Below are 14112 nucleotides of genomic sequence, written 5' to 3' on the forward strand. Positions count from 1 at the left end.
TGCACACGTACAGCAGCAGCAGTGAGTAACAAGCAGAGCCTGCTTCAGTGACTCACTGAGTCCCTCCCCCTCCTTCCTCTCTTCCTGTTCCTGCGTCTGCCGCCCATAACCGCAGTCCTGATGTCCAACCCACTAGGCTAGGGGCCGAGACCCTTCTATGACCTGGATTTCCTCCACCTGATGTCCGTCAGCGTGGAAAGAGCCCCATGGGGAGCATTCTCTCCACCCGTGCCTCTGGGAATCCCTTTCCCTTTCAGGGAGCTTCCTTCAGTCCTTCAGTCCGTACAAGCAGCCCCTCAGACCAGGGGTCTGCTGCACAATTCTATCCCTTTCCCCCTTCCCCTACGGGAGGGTTGCCTATGCATGTCTTTCCCCTGCTTCCCCTAAGGGAAGACTCACTTTAACTTCCCTTTTATTCTCCCGCTCTAACCCTAAACTCCACCTACCTTCTAACGCCCTTTCCTAGCCAGCAGGCCTGGTGAAGCACAGCACCTGCTGCTATTGTGTGTGATATATGCAGTGTTGTGTCAGAGCCAGGTCAGGTGTCTCCATCTTACCTGAAAGGTGGGATACTACACCTCTGGTTGAGGTGCAGTACCTCTGTGGCGACTAAACTCTCAGGGGCGTCACATACCCCCCCATTAAACGCAGCACATCCGCGGGCTGAAACCGAGTAAATGATGTTACAGGAGAGCATAAAAAATATTTTAAACAGGCCTATCAGTAAATAAAAACTTATCAAATACTACTTCCCTTTATTGGAGGTACTCTCTCTTTAACGTTACTCAACTTCACCTTATCAAGAATATTCCTTGTTAAATTATTCTACCTTATACACTATATTGTCACATCTACTTATGCATTACTGACACTTATCCTTATCCCTAAACTGTTTGGGTGACAACCGTTGCTACGAGGTTCGCCACCTATCTGGACACTGTCCCTGAAACAATACTTTTCCTATTCACTATTAGGCATTACTATTTCTATAGCATATTTTACAAAAAGTGCTTTCAGTTCCTACATAACAGTCATATCATTCACCAAGTGGTACCTGCTACTGATACCTATTATTTCCTATGTCTACAAGTGCTATAGTAGAATTTTTCAATAATCCTATACAATATCAATATACATTTTACATTATAAAACAATTTGTTACAAGCATAATAACATTTTTATTAAGTACAATCAAATACTGTCATCATTTGAGGTAACTTGAAGATGCTGTCCCAGCCGGGGTATCTTCTAATGTCCTTGTGATGTATGGAGGACCCGCTCAAAACCTCCAACGTTGGTCTTGGGTGGGCTGCAAAACATAACTGGTCTCTCCTTTAGACCTCATCTTCGGCCACACCTAATGGGTTTTTCTTCTGGTCTGTAATTGTTGTGCAATGATGAAACCTTTACTTTGCAAAAGGTATGTGTAAAACCAAGAAAATAATTATAGAAGGATAGGGAAAATGAAGGGAGGTCAGCTCACCAGTCTCGGTTGCGATCCATAATCCTCCTGCGCACGGAGTCACCTTGATCAGGGGTGTTGACTGAAGCAAAATAAAGGATGGAATCTCCAGCGCTGGACTTCAGTTAAAAATACATCATTTATTGTAAATTCTTAAAATCGAACAGAAAAAGTGTGGATAAGGACATACAGGCAGATGGGGTCTCTGGTGGTCTCCAACCAAGGTCTGTGTAAAACCAAGAAGGAGCACCTAAATAGATGCTGGACTATATATAAATGGGGTGTCCGGATCGCTCAGTGTTCATGATCTCTCAGTTTTTATTCTTTATGCCAATTACTAGAAGAAAACAAGTCTAACCTGATGGAACCTTTTGCCACAAACCCTCCTGGGGTGAACTATTTACAAAGGACTTGCCAAAGTTTCTGTTCACTTTTCCTTGATTCAATGGGGCTGAGGCATGCAGCCTCCTGATGCAGTGGAAGCGTTGGTGCTCTTTTGCTTCCAGGGTAAGACTTCTGGGTGACTGCGCCTTGTAGCCATAATAACTGCTGTAGCAGCCTAGGTATATGCTGCTTGAGGAGCTTCATCCGGTATTATCTCCTCTGATCCTGCTGTTGGAGATGATGGTAAAATAGGTGCAGCTTGTGGCACTTTCGAAGGTGCAACTGCAACCTGGGGAATTATCTGCATCACTGCAGCTGGTGTCACTGCTGCTGTGTTTGGAGTTGGAGGTGGCACAGTTGATGTTGTAGATGATGGAGCCGTTGTTGCTGTCGCCCCCTGGTGTTCCTGCGGGGCTATTAGCTCAGCGGGGATCCTGCACACATGAAGTGCGTACCATCCCCTACGACATAGATGGCGGGTGAAGGAGACATACTCTCCAGGAAACAGATCGCGCTCTGGATGTCCCCGGATGAGGTGGACTTCAACATCCCGCCTGTTTAAGAACAGATCAGAAGCTTTCCAAGAGTCCAGAATAAAGCCAAATCCCCTCTCCAGGTCGAAACAGAAAACTCTGCCCCAACCCACGGGGTTCCAGCTCTCCAAACGCTCTCCATCCGGGCCTGGATTTTGCCTCTAAGATTGCACTCTGCCAGGGCCATCTTCTGCCTTTGCCGCTCCCTCTCCTCCTGCTCTAATTTTAACATTTGCCAGTCACAGAACTCTTCGGTGGTTATGGGGAAGCCCATGATGTCAGTCTCCTCCTCCTCCCAACTGGGGATCTCCGGCCTGCTGTGCACTGCGGGAGGTGATGGTGGAGTCTCCTCCAGGCCCTGGGTACCATATCCCTGTAAAAAAAGAATTAAAGTAAAAAATCTTGATATTCTCACCTTCCGGCGACCCACGCAGCGTCTCTAGGCCTCAGCGATTCTCCCGGCAAGTTCTGTTCCCAGCGATGTCTTGTGACAATGACCTATGATGACGTAGCGGTCTCGCAAGACCGCTACATCATCAAAGGTCATTGTCGCAAGTCATCGCTGGGAACGGGACTTTCCAGGAGCATCGCTGAGGCCTGGGGACACTGCGGGGGACGCCAAAAGGTGAGAAAAACACGATTTTTAATTTTTTTAAATTATTTTTAACATTAAATCTTTTTACTATTGAGGCTGCATAGGCAGCTTCAATAGTAAAAAGTTGGTCACGCTTGTCAAACACTATGTTTGACGAGTGTGACCAACCTGTCAATCAGTTTTCCAAGTGATGCTACAGATCGCTTGGAAAACACTAGCATTCTGCAAGCTAATTACGCTTGCAAAACGCTAGTTAAAATGCAGGAAATACACATGCGGAATTCTAGCATATTTCCCATGGCAGGGAGTTGCGGAATTGCTGCGGAAATTTCCGCTGCAATTCCGCAACGAGTGCATATAGCCTAATATAAACTATTGAGAAAAGACGCCGGTGGCACAAAAAAACATGGCGCCTTCAGGTAAAAGACTTGAGACACTTTCCTTAAGCAGCTTTGCCCCCTGAAATAAAACTGTCTACATATACCCTAGATACAAACACTAGGCTACAGCACCCTGCAAATGCTGAATACAAGAATCATTCTAAGGCCGGGGTCACATTAGCGTGTGTGATGTGAGAAACTCGTATGAGTCTCTCGCATCAACACCCGGCACTGCCGCCAGCACTCGGACTGGAGTGTGGGGCTACATGTATTTCTAAGGGCCAATGCAGACTGCCATATACAGTCATGGCCAAAAGTATTGACACCCCTGCAATTCTGTCAGATAATACTCAGTTTCTTCCTGAAAATGATTGCAAACACAAATTCTTTGGTATTATTATCTTCATTTAATTTGTCTTAAATGAAAAAACACAAAAAGAATTGTCCTAAATCCAAATTGGATATAATTCCACACCAAACATAACAAAGAGGGTGGACAAAAGTATTGGCACTGTTTGAAAAATCATGTGATGCTTCTCTAATTTATGTAATTAACAGCACCTGTAACTTACCTGTGGCACCTAACAGGTGTTGGCAATAACTAAATCACACTTGCAGCCAGTTAACATGGATTAAAGTTGACTCAACCTCTGTCCTGTGTCCTTGTGTGTACCACATTGAGCATGGAGAAAAGAAAGAAGACCAAAGAACTGTCTGAGAACTTGAGAAACCAAATTGTGAGGAAGCATAAGCAATTTCAAGGCTACAAGTCCATCTCCAAAGACCTGAATGTTCCTGTGTCTACCGTGCACAGTGTCATCAAGAAGTTTAAAGCCCATGGCACTGTGGCTAACCTCCCTAGATGTGGCCGGAAAAGAAAAATTGACAAGAGATTTCAACGCAAGATTGTGCGGATGTTGGATAAAGAACCTCCACTAACATCCAAACAAGTTCAAGCTGCCCTGCAGTCCGAGGGTACAACGGTGTCAACCCGTACAATCCGTCGGCGTCTGAATGAAAAGGGACTGTATGGTAGGAGACCCAGGAAGACTCCACTTCTTACCCCGAGACATAAAAAAGCCAGGCTGGAGTTTGCCAAAACTTACCTGAAAAAGCCTAAAACATTTTGGAAGAATTTTCTCTGGTCAGATGAGACAAAAGTAGAGCTTTTAGGGCAAAAGCATCAACATAGAGTTTACAGGAGAAAAAAGAAGCATTCAAAGAAAAGTACAGGGTCCCTACAGTCAAACATGGCGGAGGTTCCCTGATGTTTTGGGGTTGCTTTGCTGCCTCTGGCACTGGACTGCTTGACTGTGTGCATGGCATTATGAAGTCTGAAGACTACCAACAAATTTTGCAGCATAATGTAGGGCCCAGTGTGAGAAAGCTGGGTCTCCCTCAGAGGTCATGGGTCTTCCAGCAGGACAATGACCCAAAACACACTTCAAAAAGCACTAGAAAATGGTTTGAGAGAAAGCACTGGAGACATCTAAGGTGGCCAGCAATGAGTCCAGACCTGAATCCCATAGAACACCTGTGACGAGATCTAAAAATGGCAGTTTGGAGAAGGCACCCTTCAAATATCAGGGACCTGGAGTAGTTTGCCAAAGAAGAATGGTCGAAAATTCCAGCAGAGCATTGTAAGAAACTCATTGATGGTTACCGGAAGCGGTTGGTCGCAGTTATTTTGGCTAAAGGTTGTGCAACCAAGTATTAGGCTGAGGGTGCCAATACTTTTGTCCGGCCCATTTTTGGAGTTTTGTGTGAAATGATCAATGTTTTGCTTTTTGCTTCATTCTCTTTTGTGTTTTTTCATTTAAGACAAATTAAATGAAGATAATTATACCAAAGAACTTGTGTTTGCAATCATTTTCAGGAAGAAACTGAATATTATCTGACAGAAATGCAGGGGTGTCAATACTTTTGGCCATGACTGTATATTATCTCATCTGAGAGAATCGGCCAATTATGCTGTACAACTGACACTTGGATCAAGCTCTGACCCGAGTGTCAGCATAGTGTGGTCTGATTGTCTAGGATGAGAGAATCAGAGAACACTTAGGAAAAGATGGATAACAAAATATTCTCCATTGTGTCATCAGAGTGCAGACCGATGTTTTCCACGCACTCATTGAATTGCATTACTGAGTGTGATCAGAATATCAGATCAAACTCGGACATGCAGCAATGGCTTCGTCTGTCTGAGGAAAACATTGAACATGTGCAGGGCCCCATACACTAACACTGGTCCGAGTGAGATCCAATGTTTTTTTCTCACATACTTGGACCAATAATACGGCGTCTGCACAAACCCTAACAATACACGACTAAAAATGTGATCTGGCCAAAGAACCAACTTATTACACCAATACAAATAACAGAATACAAGAACCAGGTTTACTATACACAAATGGCAACAAACCTAGCTGACCAAATCACACGGAAATGATGTGAAAATTGCTGCATTTTAAAAGGATGCGTCATTTTAAGAAAAGGGTAGACAGAGGCATAGGACCACCCCGCCTACCCCACAAAAAAAGCAAACTGAAAAGAAAAAAAAGGGTTTAAAGCTTTTTATAAATTCAAAGGGAACCTCTCAACAAATGTCATCACTTTTATCTGCTCTGTGCTGCATTACACAAATGTGTATACTGAGTCTGACTCCTGCCTTCCCCGTGTATAGCCCCAAAACCATCTGTTGTGTGTGCGCCTCCTCTCTGCTTCTAATCGCCGCTCTCCAGCTGATTGGTGTGGATGACTCCTCCTGCGTCATCCACATAGTGCAACGAAATCTTATGCCAGTGCAGTAGCATCGCCGGCCTGTCCACTTGGCCCTGCGGCTGGAGCAAGGCACATTATTGCATAAGATGTAATTCCAGCACCGGTGAAAGTGCGCCTGCACGGGACGGCGATGCTACTGTGCAGGCATAAGATTTTGCTGTGCTATGTGGCTGACAAGTCATCCATATTTATCAGAGTCGAAGGATGGCATTTAGGAGCAGAAAGGCACACAGCGAAGACATGATGCCTGACCAGTCTCACTGAAATGCAGCGTGGGAGCAACTCAGATGTTTTGTTTAGGGGTAAACAGGCGGTCAGGAGACAATATTCATGTGGGTGTAATGCAGCACAGTGCAGATAAAGGCGGCTGCATTTGTTGAAAGACTCAAACACTGGTAAGAAGTTCCCTTTAAATATATATTTGTGTCCGCAAATCTGCAACACAAGGCTGTAAAATGCAAGTCACAGACATACAGGGTGGGCAGCCAGTCTGGGGGGGTCATGATTTTGCAGCATTAGGCTATGTGCACACATCCGGAATTCCCGCGGATTTTATGCATTTTTGCCACAAAAACGCTGCAAAAACACATAAAATAAGCAAGCCATTGTATTCAATGGCATTCCGCACATGCTGTGCTAATGCTGCGTATTTTTCCGCGGCAAAATCGCATCGCGGAAAAATACGCAGCAGGCTAATTATTTTTGCGGAAAATGTGCGAATGGTACCCAGGGTCTGGAGGAGAGGAGACTCTCCTCCAGGCCCTGGGTACCATATCCCTGTTAAAAAAAAGAATTAAAATAAAAAATTGTTGATATTTTCAGCTTCCGGCGTCCCCAGGCCTCAGCGATGCTCCCGCCAACTCCCGTTCACAGTGATGCCTTGCGCGACAATGACCTTTGATGACGTCGCGGTCTCGCGAGACCAACTCATCAGAGGTCATTGTCGCAAGGCATCACTGTGAACGGGAGTTGGCGGGAGCATCGCTGAGGCCTGGGAACGCTGTGAGGGCCACTGGAAGGTGAGAATATCACGTTTTTTTATTTTTTTTTATTATTTTTAACATTATATCTTTTTACTACTGATGCAGCATAGGTGGCCTCAATAGTAAAAGTTGGTCACACTCGTCAAACACTATGTTTGACGAGTATGACCAACTTGTCAATCAGCTTGCAAATTTTTCACGTATTTCCCGCTGCAGGGAGTTGCGGAATTGCTGCGGAAAATTCTGCAAAAAATCTGCACGTGTGCACATAGTATATGTGTGTATATGTACTGTAAGGTTGTGTGTGTGTGTATATATATATATATATATATATATATATATATACACATATACATTACATATACAGACACATAAGGTGCATATATACAGTATATATATATATATATACACATATACACTTTACACATATATATATATATTTACAGACAGTACATATATATATATATATATATATATATGCACATACACACAAACTACAAACACATGACTTGCACATATACACACTTCACACATTGAGCACACACATATATACTCCTTTCTGCTGGCAGCTGGATTTCTTCATGTGACGTCACTTCCTAGGAGCAGGGGATTTCAGCTCCATCTCTAGTGGCCGCACACACAGGCCTGAGCCCTCCTGTCCTGCTCTCGGCCCTGCATCCTCCAGCACTGACCCAGCAGAGGAGGGAACACTGCAGCTGCTATTGGAGGAGCTCAGTGCTGGGATCTTCCATAGGCTTTTTCTCCTCACAGCACTGGCCCCGCCCACCTCCTCTCATTGGTTTCTGTAGCTTTCCTGCTTGATTTCATTGGCTGGGGCTACAGACAGCAGCTGTGCTGGAGATGTGGATCTAGTGTGGCCTCCTAGAGAGGTATGTAAATTATCCCCGCTGGCCATGAACAGGAGCTGAGAGATGGTCCAGGGATAAATGCCTCCCTGCCCCCTCCACCTTGCCTCCAGCCTTCCTCCTGACTGCCGACTTCTGTCCCTCTGCTACTGCTCACATGAAAAGAGCAGTTGTGGCCGCGCCTCCTTCTCCTGCTCTGTCCTGAGTGGCTCATGTCCTATCACCACAAGAATGGTGCTAATGAAGAGGGAGTGGCCGATGGTAGGGGGCGGCCCCTCTGGCAAATGCCAGAAATGCCCGATAGTCAGTCCGGCCCTGCGAAAATGTAATAGTCATTCACTGCACACACTAATCCCTATAAAGCCCAAGAGTGGCATAATGAGCCCAAGGTAAAGGATCATACCCGAGAAGAAAAATATTCAGAATTGAGAGTCCTCAGTAGTTGATACCTTTTAATGGCTAACTGAAAAGATGGTAACACATTGCAAGCTTTCGAGACTACTCAGGTCTCTTCATCAGGCATCGACTAATACAAAATCTGAAGAGTCACATATTTATGCACAATACAGCATGTACAGCAATACATACCAGAGAAGAACACCCATATATGTTTTATATGTACTTAATAAATTTTTTTGGATTTTATACATGGCTGCTTTACTATCACTTCATGAAGATTATATATAAGGTTTTTTTAGGAGGGCCTATTTTTTCGTCTTTTGATAGGTTGTATAATATGCAATAAAAGTTGCATAAAAGTCCCTTAAAGTAAAAGGAAATAAACCAGAAACTGAACACGTCTTGTCTATAGGATCTAGTGTCTTGTGGAAGGCGGAAACCAAAATATTCAATTCAATTGATCCCCAAGAAATGATCAACATCCAAAGTCTTACAAAAATGTTAAACCCTGATCCTTTGATGCTCATCCCCGCTTCCTGTCATGTCCCTTTCAAGGCTGTGTAAGGATAATTACATTTTAGGACCATTTTTGTTAATGTCCACACCCACATACAATTTTCAGACCCAATGTCGAAAAAAGCAGACATTCATGCAAAAATCTTTCACAATAAACCTTATTACTAGTAATTTTATTACATTTTTCATGAGATTCAAGACCTAAAAACAATGTACATTATAAAGATACATATGTTTTCATTTAAGAATGATTAAGGTTTACCACAGATCAAAGTGATATCACTGCTGGTTAATTACACTTTGTTCAGCAGTAAATCACCAATCTGTATACATTCTACATAGTTCTGTATAGAACTTTTTGTCTTTGACCTTTTTGTGCTGAAAAAGGATATTTTATATAAAGAAGGCACACAGCAGTGTACCATCTTTGAACATGAATAAAAAGATTGACAGCTTTAACCTTGGCAAAATTAATAATTCAGTAAGTAAAAATAATGGGTTTATTCCATTGAAAGATTTGTTCTTGACATTGTAGAAAGATGAATGTGCCAGGCATTGACACTTTATAAAATAAAAGGTAGGGATGAAAATGATTCACTGATCCACATCTTAAATAGGAGTAAAGGCAAAAATCAAAAGACTAAATTCTAGAATCAGCTCCTTATGAACAGTACCCCTCTGTCTTCATATTGGCTGTTCAGACAATCATATGTAAAATTGTCCATTTTTCAGCCGGGAAAAAATAGATAATTTTTAATCTATATTGTCAACCATATGCCATATGTACGTCTATTTTTGACAACCATATGGTATCCATATATGTATGGTTAGGCCCAGAAATCTTTGAACAGTGACTGAATGTTCGTGATTTGGGCTCTACATGCCACTATTTTCTTTATTTAAAATTAAACAACTGAGATTAAAATTGAAGTGTAGACTTTCAGTTTTAATTAAAGGGGTTGAGCAAAAATATTTTGTGAAACGTTTAGGAATTGCAACCATTTGTCTTCAAAGCCTCCTCATTTCATGGGCTCAAAAGTAATAAGACAAGTTAACTTTATCATAAGTAAAATGTTCATTTTTTGTAATACTTTTTTTTAGCACAGTACATAGCAAGGCCACATTTATAAGATTATCTCAGCACAGAAACATTTTATATAAACCAATTGTTGAACTTAGTATTATTCCAAGATCTTTTGATTAAAATGAACTTTTGTTCATAGGAAAACCCCTTTAAGTCTTCTCTTTATGACAGACTTAGATACTAAAACACCTACTTCCTGGAGAGTGTTCTTCACTTGAGTGCATGATGTGAAGGGATTTTTCTTCACCTTGGAATCCACCACTGTTGTCTTCTGTGGATATCCTTGACATTTTGCATTCTCAAGCTCATCAGTGCGCTCTTTTATTGGAGACCAGACTGTTGATTTGGCCACTCCTAACATTTCTGCTATCTTTCTGATGGATTTCTCCTTTTTTCAGCCTAATGAAAAAGCTGATTTCTCTTCCATTGAGAGCTCCTTTGATCTTATGTTTTGGGTTCACAGCAACAGCTTTCACATACAAATGCCACACTTAGAATCAGTTTCAGACCTTTTACCTGCTTCATTGATGCTAGATTAACAAGGGAATAGTCCATGTAGCCTATTAAAAAGCATTTGAGATCACTGTTCAATTACTTTTTGTCCCTTTTAAAAGAGGCAGCTACATAATAAGGAGCTGTACTTCCTAAACCCTTACACCAATTAGGATGTGAATATTCTCAAATTAAGGCCTCATTCATACGTCGGTATTTTGCATCAGTGTTTGTATGCCAAAACCAGGAGTGGAACTTACAGAGCAACTATAACTGAAAAACCAGTTGCCGCATCTGATTCACGCGAAACGGCCGTTGTCCTTCGCTGCAGCTGCTCCCCTGCATCCACGTACTACTTATACTACTTGCATTGAATAAAGAAAGGATTGTTTTACTGCCGAATGGAGTGCCACCTATTTTTCTCTCTATGGCCTTGATTTTGTACCACACTGATCATTTCAGGTGTTGCACCCAGGATTTTGCAAGCCGTACACTGCTGGTCCACTGAGTAAGCTTGAAAATGTATGTTTTAAGTTATTTGTTGCCTCGTTTTCTCATTTTCTATAATTTAAAGATTGACACCTGGATTGTGTTTTGGAGGCACTGCTGGTTACATAAATACTGATGAAATACTGATGTGTGAATAAAGCTGAGAGTGTGCACTTGAAGCTCATATTGATTACATAACTGTATCAAGATAAGTTTTGGCAAAACAGCTAAAATGCCCAAACTTGTGTCACTGTCCAAATATTTCAGGAGCTACCTGTATATCTGTGTCATATGAACAAAGATCAAAAAGGGAGAAGCACAATACACACTCTAAAATAGAACACATTGTAAAATTTCATTAAAACCATCAATTATCAATGATTAAATTTTTAACATCCCAAACTATTTACTTTTATTTAAATAGAAATTAATAGCTGCTTTTTCTTGGAGTCTGTGATGTCCTGCAGTTATATTGAACTCTACATTAGCATTGAATTACCATAGAAAGATTACAAAATCCCAAAAAGTGGCAAATTAAAAAAACTGTGTCCCGGTGGCGGTGCCGCGCTGTGTCCCCAATGCTGCAGAGGGCTCTGCCGGCATTTTACGAAAGGCCAGAGCCCCCTGGAGTTCTTCCAGGGTTTCCTGTGCGGTGGACTCCGGGGAAATGGTTGCCAGAAGGCGGTGCACGTGCAGATGGAGATCTCGGGAGATGAGATTTCAGTGCTGAAATCTCATCTCCCGAGATCTTGGTGCCAAGATCTCCATCTGCACATGGATAGTGCATGCACTATCTATCCATCCAACCTCCTGATTGTGACGTCCATTCGCAAATCTGGGGTGCAATAGGGACAGCACCCCGAGAAACCCCGAGACCCTTAACCCCTATACAGGGATCTGGATTTGTAGCAAGGCCCAGGGGGTGGCTGTCTAGAGGAGCAGTGGACGGTCGCCAAGGGAAAAAGGCAGGGAACCAAAAACGTAGACAGAAATCGGGAGAGCAGCGGAGGTACCGAATCGGCAGGCAGTGGCAGAGTAAACAATCCAGGCCAAGGTCACAAAAACGACAGGCAGTAGCAGAGTCGAATATCCAGGCCAAGGTCACAAACCAAGAGAGTAGCAGAGCTACAAAATTGTCAGGCAGTAGAGGGGTCAGAAATCCAGGCCGAGGTCAGAGTCAAACAATAGCATATCACACTGTAGCACACAGGGGAACCAAGAATATATCCGGCGGCTTGCAAGACCAGTCCCAAGGTATTTGAGGGATCAGGTCATCCCTCACAGGTTCCTGAACTGATGTCATCAGGACCACCCCCAGGACCAGGCCAGATAGTGATGCACCAATCCCTTCATGACTGACAGAGGAGTGGAGCCTGCGTCCACCAGATGCCTGCGCAGGAGCCCCTTCTCTGTCGCCATCACTCGGGGGCAAACTACGGCGCCTCCCAGTGGCCGAGGCAGGAACAGCAGGCCCCGAGTCAGACGGCGACGTGACAGTCCGGGGCCTCCTGGTGGCCGAGGTCGGGACAGTAGGCCCTGAGTCTGACGGCGATGTGACGGTCCGGCGCCTCCTAGTGGCTGAGGCCGGGACAGCAGGCCCCGAGTCTGATGGCGACGTGACACTGATGAGCCGTATGGTGAAACGTGTTGAGGTCACATGACATCTGAACCCTAAGTATTCCCCTCTGGCTGTTATCATTGATTATAGATTGCACATCCTATTGGAGGATTGAATCATGTTACATACCTGTGAACTCTTTGTTTTGTTAATCTGATATCCTACTGAAGGATTTAGGCTTTGTGTTTATCAAATGTTCATCTCATATCCTATTGAAGGGTCTGGGCTAATTTTTCAGCTGTTTAATCTGATATCCTATTGGAGGATCTAAGTTTCAGTATTTGTTCATCTGATATCCTACTGGATGATCTAATATTGGTGCAAGTTTGATATTCCAGAGTCCCTGATGTGCCTAAACAATGGAAACCTCCCACAAGTGACTCCATTTTGGAAACTATACTGCTCAAGGAACTTATCTAGAGGTGTGGTGAGCACCTTGAACCCATAGATCATCACAAAATTTTAAAAACGTTGAGCCGTGAAAATGAAAAAATAAATTTTTCCCACAAAAATGTTGCTTTAGCTTCAAATTTTTCATTTTCAAGGGGTAACAACAAATTGTACAACAAATTAATATTTTTTATTTTTATAGCAACAAATTGTATGGCTTATTTTCTCTTGAGTACACCAACACCCCATATGTGTTCGAAAACTACTGTTTGCGCACACGGCATGTCTTGGAAGGGAAAGAGCGCAAATTAAATTCTGTAGTGTTATTTTGGATAAAATAGATTGTGGATGTCACGTTTGAAGAGTCCTGACATGCCAAAATAGCAGAAACTGTTATGAGTTCATTTTCCCCTTCACCATTGAGGTCTGATGAACTCCCTCTTCTGGTGAAGGAAGGTAGTGAGGCTGATTACCAAGCACCTGAGCTGGGAGAGGATGACTGGGCGACGGGGATCTCTGACTGGATATAAGGCAGCCGACGCCCTTCTGCCTCGCTGGTGATTTCTCTGTGGAATTCTAGGAGACCAGTCTGATTCCTGCTCCTCAAAAGCTAAGTTTTCTGCTTTGCCTTTTTGCATTTGTGTTTTGGTTTTAGTTTGCCTTGCTTTTCTGGATTCTGCCATTCCCTGCTGAGGTGAGCTGAATTCCTTTTTTGTCGGTTTGCTCTGTCTTCAGAAAATACCTGAGTACTGACATAGTCTTTTTGAAGCCTAGCGTCTTCAGGGCCTTTTTCCCTGTCAGTCTGTTGGCTCTTATTTTCATAGGGTTTTTCACGGATTGCAGACAGCAGCTTTCCTATCCTGTCCTATCTAGTTAGCTTGGGCCCCATCATTTGCTCAGTCTATCTTTCTATCTGTGTTAATGTTTTTTCTTCTTGCTTCACCGTCATTATATGTTGGGGGCTGCCTATTGCTTTGGGGTCTGCTCTGGGGCAGTTTAGATTTCCCTTTCTGTCTTTAGGCTAGGCAGTTCTCCGGCTGTGATTGAGGGGTCTAGAGCATTGTAGGAACCCCCCACGGCTACTGCTAGTTGTTGTTGATAGGTTCAGGGGTCTGCAATCCGATAGCTGCCAACTTCTCT

At 43.3% G+C, this 14112-nt stretch overlaps 1 protein-coding gene across 1 annotated transcript in view; it reads right to left on the reverse strand.

The window, feature by feature from the left end:
- Positions 1 to 1168: 1168 nt before the first annotated feature.
- HECA (hdc homolog, cell cycle regulator) overlaps positions 1169 to 14112 on the reverse strand; it is a 116759-nt gene continuing 103815 nt past the window's right edge. Inside the window, exon 5 of the mRNA XM_073575701.1 lies at positions 1169 to 2752. The gene's annotated coding sequence lies outside the window, so the exon portion shown is untranslated. The remainder of the gene's footprint in view (positions 2753 to 14112) is intronic.

The sequence above is a fragment of the Dendrobates tinctorius genome, unplaced genomic scaffold, assembly GCF_039654945.1.
Source record: "Dendrobates tinctorius isolate UK_male_01 unplaced genomic scaffold, ASM3965494v1 ptg000046l, whole genome shotgun sequence".
In the NCBI taxonomy this organism is placed as follows: Eukaryota; Metazoa; Chordata; class Amphibia; order Anura; family Dendrobatidae; genus Dendrobates; species Dendrobates tinctorius.